At 42.3% G+C, this 10580-nt stretch overlaps 1 protein-coding gene across 1 annotated transcript in view; it reads left to right on the top strand.

Annotated features, from left to right (window-relative positions):
* Window positions 1–795: 795 nt before the first annotated feature.
* Window positions 796–10580, top strand: part of RHOH (ras homolog family member H) — a 34205-nt gene continuing 24420 nt past the window's right edge. Inside the window, exon 1 of the mRNA XM_056125612.1 lies at window positions 796–986. The gene's annotated coding sequence lies outside the window, so the exon portion shown is untranslated. The remainder of the gene's footprint in view (window positions 987–10580) is intronic.

The following is a 10580-nucleotide window of genomic DNA, read 5'->3' as shown; positions in this document are numbered from 1 at the left end:
TTCTTACTCTCCAAATTATTCGTTTGTAGTTATTAATAAAGCAAAGTAAAGCCAGCCACCCATGGACTACTTTCCCCCAAAGTTAGTATCATCACTAAATTATAACTTCTTAGGTGCTTTCCCACCAAGCTTAAAATAACCAATTGATATTTTTGATTTTTGGGACTTTATCCGTCATTGGGAATCATTCGGGGGGCTGAAGAGACAGTATTGTGGGTAGGGCACTTGTCTTGCTTGTGGCCAACCCAGGTTTGATTCTGGCATCCCATTTGGTCCCCCATGCCCACCAGGGGGGACCATATTGGGGTCATTTCTGAGTGCAGAGCCAGGAGCATTTCTGGGTATGTCTCCAAAACAAACAAAGAATCAAACAAGGAATCATCCTGGCTTTTCATCCCCACCCCATGCCTTCCCCAGTGTTTCCAAAGCGACTTTCTGGTGGGGAAGTGGAGGTTCAAGGTGGGGAAGGTGAAAATGGTTTAGGAGGAGTTGGTAAATTAAATATAAATTCAATCATGCCTCAAAACCTGATTCCACCTCTGATCTGGGGAAAGTTTTCACATTGTCATGGAGAAAAATGAATGCATGTGCACAGATGCGCGCGTGCGCATGCACGCGCACACACACACACACCCCTAAACCCACACAAGTGAAACCCCTCTTCGGAGAAACCAGCTACAGGAAATTGACTTCTACACAGGAACTTGCTAATCTCTTTGTCACATTCAGATTCTTCCTGCTGCCTGGGTTACACTTAACCCAACCATCTTGGGTTCAGTTCTCTACAAGTCCAGTTAGTCTTCTGGAGTCCTTCCAATGGGAATAAACTGCACATTTGGAGAGGAAAGCAAGGTTGATTATAGAAGGAAATGCTAACAGCAAAAAGGCTGGGGCTGCTTTTGTTTTCACTTACCCGCCCGGAGCAAATGTGACTTCCGGAGTCAGTCATTTTGGTGTCAAGAAATTTCTTCAGCATTCTACAAAAGGTAAGATGTTTGTTTAATAATTTAAAAAGTTCCTCCTTCAGTGCCAAAAAAAATCTTTTTGATTTGATGTAGTTTTGACTCCAGGATAACTGTAGCAACGCTGTTGTCTGCTTGTTGGAGAAATATGGACCTGGGCACGGGGCATGGGAGGGTTGTTCTGTTCACTCATCCCTCCCAGTCCCTCACATCCTCATGGGATGCCTCTGAATTTTGGAATGTTACAAGTTACCATAGGGGTCTATAGGGATAGTACACTGGGGAGGGTGTTTGCCTTGCATGCAGCTGACCTGGGTTCAATCCCCAGCATCCCATATGGTTCCACGAGCACCGCCAGGAGTAATTCCTGAGTGCAGAGCCAGGAGTAAGCTCTGAGCATCACTGGGTGTGTCCCCCAAACATGAAAACTTACGATAATTGGCTCTTTGGATTTTCAGGTATTTGAAAGAATTTATATGCTTCTGTTTACTTTGAGCTTAATTATTGTTATATCACTCTATTTATTGAAGAAAATATAAAGATCCTCTAAGTTATATAAATATGTTAAAAATTTCAATTTAGAAAAGAAATAGTACCAACATGTATCTAATTAGATTCAATAAATAGAGGTAGATCTGGAATGCCTAGTTTTGGGGGGGTTTGTTTTGTATATTGCCAATGCAAAAATTCTCTTTATAAGAGTGACTTGTGATAGAATAAGTCTATGTTTTATTTCATTAGTTTTTGGAGAGGACCTTCCAAGCAATGCTTAGGGGACTTATGAACCACTCACCATGAAACTCTGCCAAACAGGCTAGATGTTTTAGTTTCTTGGGTTCTAGCATTCTCAGTGGCATCTAGGGTGATAACCGGTGATAGCTGGGTGATCGTCTAAGGCTGGGGATAGAACTCAGGGCCACTAAAACTCCTGGTGTGACTCCAGACCTCTGAGCTAGTTCCCTGTTGAGATATATGCCATTCAGGGTTCTGGTGATCAAACTCAGGGTTCCACACATGCAAAAAAAAAAAGTGCTGTGCTTCTGAACTGTATCTCCAGATTAAGTATATAATTAAACATTTTTTTTTCTTTTTGGGTCACATCTGGCAATGTTCAGGGTTATTCCTGGCTTTGCACTCAGGAACCACTCCTGGAGGGGTTTGGGGGATCATATAGGATGCTGGGGATCAATCCATGGTCAGCTGTATCAAGGCAAATGCCCTACTAACCATACTGTCTCTCTGACCTCTAAACATTAAATGTTTGAGGTAGCTTGACCTCAAGACACACTATGAGGTACCAGTCAGTCATGTAGGGCATAATTGAATAAGGTTTTTGGTTCTGTTTTGTGCAGGCTGCCATTGAAATATTCATGCAAGCCTCGGGTGGTCAGCAGTTTCTGGCTGATTCTAAACTGCTGCTGTGGAGGATGTGTGAGAATCATCAGTAATTCTTGACTTCACAGGACTTTGTTTCCTAGTAGTTGTGACAAGAGGTAGTATTCAGGAAGCAGGGCTGGAGAGATGGTACAGCAGAAAAGGGAACTGCCTTGCATGCAGTTGGCCCTGGTCAATCCTATTCCCCTTACTCCCCTTACCCCTCCCCCTCCCGCCCATATTGATTCCCTGAGCATTCCCAGGAGTGATCCCTGAGGACCGAATTAGAAGTGAGCCCTGAACACCACCAGGAGTGAGCCTTGAGTGTGGTGTTCAGAAATGAATTGGTGCAGGAGGTGGTCTGTGTGTAAGGGCTAAGGCATTCTGAGAAGACTTCAGGGTAAGCAGAGTCCTTTGGATGGCCCCTCAAAAAATAAGATTTTGTGGAGCCGGAGAAGGGGAGCCAATGGTTCCCACTTTGGGGGAACTGATGGGCAAAGGCATGGGAGACGCCCAGTCCCAGACAAGCAATGAATTTATTGTGCACATTGGCATCAAATCAGCTGAATAGATTAGGGTGTAAGGCAGTTATGAAGGACCTTCAGGGGTGGCTAAAAGAAGAAACTCCACTAAAATACTTCTCTAGTCCTTTTTTTTTTGCCATTTAACAAGAAATAAGATTTCTCAGCAACACCACCCAGACTTTGAAGAGCTTTGCTCTTCATTGTTGGGGTCTTGTGGTTGTTCTCATAGCTATGATCAATCCCTTTCCACACAGGCCTCCCCTAGGACACCTTCTCCCGGGGAAGTGGGGGGAGGGTTCTGTGAGAACACTGTTGGTGGTTATTGCACTGTTGAGTGCTCTTTTAATTGTCCAGTTCTGCAGGTGACTGTCTTCTTCTTGCAAGGAAGGATCTTGGGAGGAGGGGTTGGCTGGTCACTACCAAGTTGATCTTTAAATTAATTTAATTTTGGTGGAGTTCATGGACAATTCAATCAGCCTAATCAGTGGCTGAATAAATAGCAGTATTCCTACATTAAAAATTAATTAATTAATTAATTTTTGGTTTTGGGCTACATTTGGAAGTGCTCAAAACTTACTCCTGACTCTGTGCTCAGGGATTACTCCTGTCAGTGCTTGGCAGACCATGTGGTGATAGAACCCAGATTGGCTGTGTGAAAGACAAGTGCCCTGTGGGCTATTACTCTAGTCCCAATACTTATAACTTTTTTTTTTTTTGCTTTTCGGGTCATACTCAGCAGTGCTCAGGGGTTACTCCAGGCTCCGTGTTCAGTAATTACTCCTGGTGGTGCTTGGGGGAACTATGTGGGGTGCCGGTGATTGAACTTGGGTTGGCTGTGTGCAAGGCAAATGCCCTATGTGCTGTACTATCGCTCCTGCCCCTTAAAACTTTTTAAAAATTTGGTTTATAGGCCATGCTTGACAGTACTCAGGGGCTACTTCTGCCTTTGTGCTCAGGGAATAATATGGGATGCTGGGGATTGAACCTGGATCAGCCATATGCAAGACAAATACTCTGTCCACTGGACTATTGCTCTGCCCCCACTCCAGCCCCAATTCTTTAAAGTTCACCCCCAAATCTCATAAAATTTTTGAACTTTTAGCACAGCGGTAGGGTGTTCGCCTTACAAGCGGCCAACCCGAGTTTAATTCCTCCGCCCCTCTCGGAGAGCCCGGCAAGCTACCGAGAGTATTCGATATGCCAAACACAGTAACAACAAAGTCTCCAATGGAGACGTTACTGGGCCCGCTCGAGCAAATCGACGATCAACGGGAGGGCCTTTACCTTTACCTTTATGTTAAATGAGATATTATGGACTTCTTGCTCTTTTCCAAATGATTCAGTGTGATCCTCCCTCCCCAGCCCTTGAAATATCAGTGTTAATATCAAGTCAGCAATATGATGTGGTGAGCAAGAGTTGTGACTCTGGAACCAGGCCATCTTGTGTGGATCACTTCGAGTAGTGAGAAACTCAAATGATTTAACTTCTTCAGTCCTTAGAATTAAAGTACAAAGTCTTTATTTTTAAAAATGTTTTTGTTTTTCTTTTTGGGTCACACCCAGAGATGGATAGGGGATAGGGGTTATTCCTGGCTCATGCACTCAGGAATCACTCCTGGGGGTGCTCAGGGGACCATATGGGATGCTGGGAATCGAACCTGGGTCAGCGGCGTTCAAGGCAAACGCATTACCTGCTGTGCTATAACTCCAGCCCCCTAAAGTATAAAGTCTTATGGAGGCTTTAATGATATCCAAAAAAATCGAATTTGAGGTTGTTGTGGGCAACAACATGAAAAAAAAAGTAAAGTTTTTAACCTGTTTGCCTGGTTTTTATTTAAGCTTCAGGACATAAAGATAATGTAGTCCTTGATTTGGGGAGAAACTATCAGCAAGGTCTTTTTTCTTAATGTCAATATTCCTTTCAAAGGAAAATGGAGCGGACAGAGACTGAAAATTAATATAGATTTTTTTCCATCAAGTACAGACTTGGCATAGGGTTGGATATTTTATAGTGATAATGCATGTTAAAAAAAATAAGAGGTCTCATGGTGTTTCACTAATAAAAAATTTAAAAAAAAATAAGAGGTTAGGAATTGATTTTTTTAAGGCTTTTTATATTAACTTCTCAGATTTAGAAGACAGTTCTCTGAGTGCTCTGATATGATTTGGGGCATCCATGGCTTATGTTCTTGGAATGCTTTGGACACCATAGGGTGACACTTGGCATTTTCGGTGAGAGGGTACCCTTGGCTGGCTGTAGTAAGTGACCCAATTTTAGAATAGTTTTACTTGAGAATTGCTGGATTCTCTGGATTATCGCTGGAGTGATAGCACAGTGGTAGGGCGTTTGCCTTACAAGTGGTCAACATGGCCGACCTGAGTTCGATTCCTCCTCCCCTCTCGGAGAGTCTGGCAAGCTACCGAGAGTATCTCGCCCGCACGGCAGAGCCTGGCAAGCTACCCGTGATGTATTCGATATGCCAAACACAGTAACAACAAGTTTCACGATGGAGACGTTACTGGACCCGCTCGAGCAAATCGATGAACAATGGGAGGACCGTGACCGTGAGAATCGTTTAATTTTCAGCACTAGCAAAGTGCAGCTGAAACATCCAGTTCTATTCAGGAACGGGGACCATTTGACAATGAGGGACAAAAGCAAGGGGTTGATTTAAAGTTTTGAACACCAAGATGAAAAGGCACCCTGATTTTTCATTCTGCACTCCCTGTTAGAGGTTCTCTTGGGTGAGTTATTCCCTTCAAACTGCAAATGTGATGGACTGTTTGCTCTGCAGGGAACTCTCAGTAATCCGTTCAGATTCCCTTGGCCAATTCTTAATCGTGGTTCTCTTTAGAGCCCCTTATAAAGGAGGAAACTGGCGGGGGGAGGGGGGAGGGCTTTGTGTGTGGAGGGGGATGGAAACCACAAGGAGGGGATGCCAACGTGGAAAGTGGTGGAAGGCTGCCTGGCTGAATTAGGTACTGGAGTGGGCTGTGAGGGTCAGGACAGGAGTCTGACATGCAAAGGGTGAGCAGGGTTGGAGAGAAGATGCCGTTCCAGAAACCATGGCCCCTCTGTCTCTCTGCAGACAAGCAACCAGCAGCTGCCTGAATGTTCAGAGAAACTTCTGGAACATATAAGAAGTCTCCAGTTGCTCCCCAGGTGTGGCTGGTATTTTCTGCAGCTGCCTGGGTAGCAAAACCACCTGCAGGAGGCAATTCTACATGGTGGTGCTCAGGATTTGCACCTAGTTCTGTGCTCAGGGGACCGTATGGGGTGCCTGGGACCAAAACTGGATCAGCTGTGTGCTAACTTTCTCTACACTATGCTATCTCTCTGGCCCCAATTTGCAGAGATTTTATTTATTTATTTTTGCTTTTTGGGTCATACCTGGCGATGCTCAGAGGTTACTCCTAGCTCTGCACATAGGAATTACTCCTGGCAGTGCTCAGAGGACCTTTTGGGATGCTGGGAATCGAACTCAGGTCCTCCGCGTGCAAGACAAACACCCTACCCGTTGTGATTATCGCTTCAGCCCCCAATTTGTGGAGATTTTAAAAACTGGTTACCGCCATTTTTTTGTATTGGGATCTAGGAATCTGTATGGTAATAAACAGTAAACCCTGTCCCCGCAGGTATTTGGAGGCCTAAAAGGTGAACATTTGAGAGCCATTAATTCAGAACTTTTCAAGCCCCAAGTTGGTAAGTCTAGTAAGCTATGCCAGAAAACAAAATGATCTCTCTTCATGGTTCACATTTTCACACCAAAATTACTTCCCTTTGTTTTGGACTTTCTTCCTGGGCAGATTCTTGGGAGTATGTTGACTTGGTCAGGGGGGATGAGATGTTTAGTTTTATTCATCATATTTACATGCTAATATAGGGTGACACTTGATGTACTCTAAAGTCTTATGGACATGTTGAAGTTTTTCCATTGAGATTCAGGAAAAGTCCAAAGAACAGGATTTTTTCTAAAAGGAGAAAGTGCCAAACCACTTTCCCCATTAAAGGGTATACTAGTGAATTACTTTCAGAAGAAATCATCCAAGTGTTAGGAAAAGCTGAATGGCTCCTTAGCATGAAGTGGAACCTTCTTATCCCTGCACTTAGTTTCTTTTAAAACTGAAGTCATCAGTGACCTCTTCCCCATTTCGTAGAAGAGCAAACCGAGGAAGAGAGAAATTAAGTAATAAGCAGTCTGGTTCTCATCACAGTTACTGGGGTAATCCTGTCAGTCATTGAATAAATAAAGGCTTGAGTAGTTTTTGTAGGTGACCCAAGAAGAAATACTAGAAGATGAATGCATGCAGAGAGTGTTTTAAATTGGTGATGGCTGGGTATTGGAACAAAGTCCAATAATCAATAACTTTGCATCTGTTTATCTTATAGTAATTTAATAAAAAATTTTAACTCCCCCTTCCAAAACAAACAAACAAATTGGTGGTGACTAGGCAGAATTCATTAACCCAGGTAGCTCTTCTGGGTTAAAAAAAAAAAAAGATACATTTTATTTATTATGTAAGTACATAATATCTCTTCTGGGTTAAAAAAGATACATTTTATTCATTATGTACATACATAATGTGAACCTAAAAGTATCGTCACTGTTTGTGGCACAAATGGGAATAAGATGAATTTTCAAAGACTTAAAAAAAAGAAACTATTGCAAAATATCCAGTGAGCTCTCTGGAGTGGTGTGCCAGTGGGTACCTGCCCTTACTTGCAAGAGTGGACTGTAATATTTCTAGAAATTTTGCAAGCCTGTTGCCAAACATAGCCATCGTTAAAAATTAATGTAAAAACATATAATATAAAATTTATAACTCACAGATAAATTGGATGATGAGAATATTTTATCATGGCTTGGTCCTAAGCAGCAGTTTTCAACTTTGCCTTCCATGAGACGCTGTTAATACCTTGGAACAGGCTGGGTAAAAATATTTATACCACAGAAACTGGCAAACACCATGAATCAGGCTTTCTATCCCATTAAAAAAATTATCTGAAATATTTATAGCTTACCATGGAGGAACTATAATGTAAATATGGTAATTTGGCGGTATGTGTCAAGAGCCATTAAAATGCTCCTATGTTCTGATTCATTAATTCTATCCCTGGTAATTAATTCATAATACATAATTCAAGGAAGAAAAAAATTACATAGATGAATACATTCATTGTATTGCCGTCTATAGCATCAAACCCAGAAAATAACCTAAATGCTAAACTCCTGTGATTTTGACAGCATAAACACCATAAACTATTTTGTAGCTATTAAAGTCCTAAGTCTGATAGCTATGTAAATCTATTGGTATGGTATTAGATTAGAAAATAGGATAAAAATTTAACATGCATTCTGATTTAATTATAAATGAGGATTTAATGTAGCCTAAAAATATGACAGCACCTAGATGGGATATGAAAGAAACATAATAAAGAGACAACAAACAGTCATAAGCACTAGAAGTAGGACTGGAGAGATAGTTCAGAGGGGAAGGTGCTTGCCTTGCATGTGCCTCACCCGGGTTTGATCCCTGGAATTTCATATGGACCCCGCCAAGGAGCCAACACTAAAAAACAACCAACAAACAAGCCTGTTCCCCATGGCCCCACCAAAAGCATCAGAGTTAGAGATTTTGTTTATAGAATTGAGCTTACATGGGGCAGCGGCATTGGAAAGGGTCCTTGGGACTCTGGCGGAGGGAAGCAGAAACCCTGGTGATGAGTGTGGTGCTAGAATGATGGATTCATCAAAAAAATAATGACAATATTGTATATCCTAGTACCTCGATAAAAATGCTTAAGGGGGGAAAAAAGGAAAGAAAGCATACTTGAGTGGTGAAATAGTAAATTAAAAAAAAAAACAAAACTTGATTTATAGCAGTATTGGTTCATATGCATTTGAAAACTGAAGAGAGCCCATGAATAAATTTTTAATTTTTAGAAAATTTAACATTTCTTTAGGAACTGGAGCGATTGTACAGCGGGTAGGGCATTTGCCTTGCACACAGCGGACCCAGGTTCATTTCCCAGCATCCCATATGGTCCCTTGAGCATTGCCAGGAGTAATTCCTGAGTGAAAAGCAAGGAATAACCCTTGTGCATTTCCGGGTGTGACCCAAAAAGCAAAAAAAAAAAAAAAAATAAGTTTTTAAATTTTTAAATTATTTTTATTGAATCACTGTGAAATACAGTAACAAAGCTTTCATGTTTGAGTTTCAGTCATACAATGATCGAACACCCATCCCTCCACCAGTGTACATTTTCCACCACCAATGTCCCCAGTATCCCCCCCATCCTCATCCAAACCCTCCCCCTGCCTCTATGGCAGACAATATCCCCCACACTCTCTCTCTACTTTTGAAGCCCATGATTAAATTATCTTACATAGTGGTTGTAATATTTTAAAGGGCATGCAGATTGCCTTTGCTGTGCAGGTGTGTCCTGAGGCCCAGAACAGGGTTCTGTAAAGGGAACCAGGCCAACTGATGTGGGGGGCATAGGGGTGTCTTTAGGCAGACAGGAGACAGGAAGGAAGGAAGAAGGGTAAACTGGGCCCCGTGGACTTGCTAACATAGACAATTAAGGCCAAGAAGAGTGGTTCTTCTAACTCATGACTCTCAAGTCTCAGTGCTTTTATTTTATTTTTTATTTTTATGCATTCGTGCTCTCCCCTGGTATTACTGGTACTAAATAATAATGTGTCCTCTTGTTTTGAGTTTTGCTGAAACTCAGTTTGCTGTTAGTGAGGTAAGACTCAAGGATTCTTGTTGTTATATTTATTTAGGGATTAGTGCTTACTATTATATGTGGAGCAATATAATCAGGTTGGAGCAATAGCATAGCAGGTAGGGTGTTTGCCTTGCATGCAGCCAACCCAGGTTCGATTCCTCCATCCCTCTTGGAGAGCCTGGCAAGCTACTGAGACTGTCCCGCCCACACAGCAGAGCCTGGCAAGCTCCCTGTGACATATTCGATATACCAAAAACAGTAACAACAAGTCTCACAATGGAGATGTTACTGGTGCCCGCTTGAGCAAATCGATGAACAACGGGAAGACAGTGCTACAGTGCTATTTTTATTTTTATTATTTTTTTCTTTTTTGGGTCACACCCGGCTATGCGCAGAGGTTACTCCTGGCTCTAGAAATCAGGGGTTACTCCTGGCAGTGTTCCAGGGACCACATGTGATGCTGGGGATCGAACCCAGGTTGGCCACATGCAAGGCAAATGCTCTACCCACTGTACTATCACTTCAGCCCCAAGTCTCAGTGCTTTTAATAGTCCCTCAGATGGAAAGGAATTTTCCCCCCATTTTATTGATTCACCATGAGGTACAAAAACAAAGCTTTCATGTTTGAGCTTCGATCATATAATCATCAAACACACATCCCTTCACCAGTGCACGTTTCTACCACCAAAGTCCCCAGTATCCACCCTCCCCCCCAAATTCCACATCTACCCCTGCCTGTGTGGCAGACACTTTGCACAATACTCTCTTTCTCTACTTTGGTTACCTTCGATATTTCAAGACCAGTTCCACCACTGCTCATACCTGCCGAAAAGGCAATGCTAGACAATGTGTTCTGTATTGATAGTTAAGGATACAATATAATGTCACATGACCGCTCTATGAATTCTAAAATTTTAATAATTAGGGTCTGGAGAGATCGCTGCAGCAAGTTGCTTGGGTCCGAGGTTTGTTTGTGTATCTCTGAAT

The sequence above is a fragment of the Sorex fumeus genome, unplaced genomic scaffold (assembly GCF_029834395.1).
Source record: "Sorex fumeus unplaced genomic scaffold, SorFum_2.1 ptg000055l, whole genome shotgun sequence".
NCBI lineage: Eukaryota > Metazoa > Chordata > Mammalia > Eulipotyphla > Soricidae > Sorex > Sorex fumeus.
Note: the sequence above shows the minus strand (reverse complement) of the source record. Positions and strands in the feature narration are given on the sequence as shown.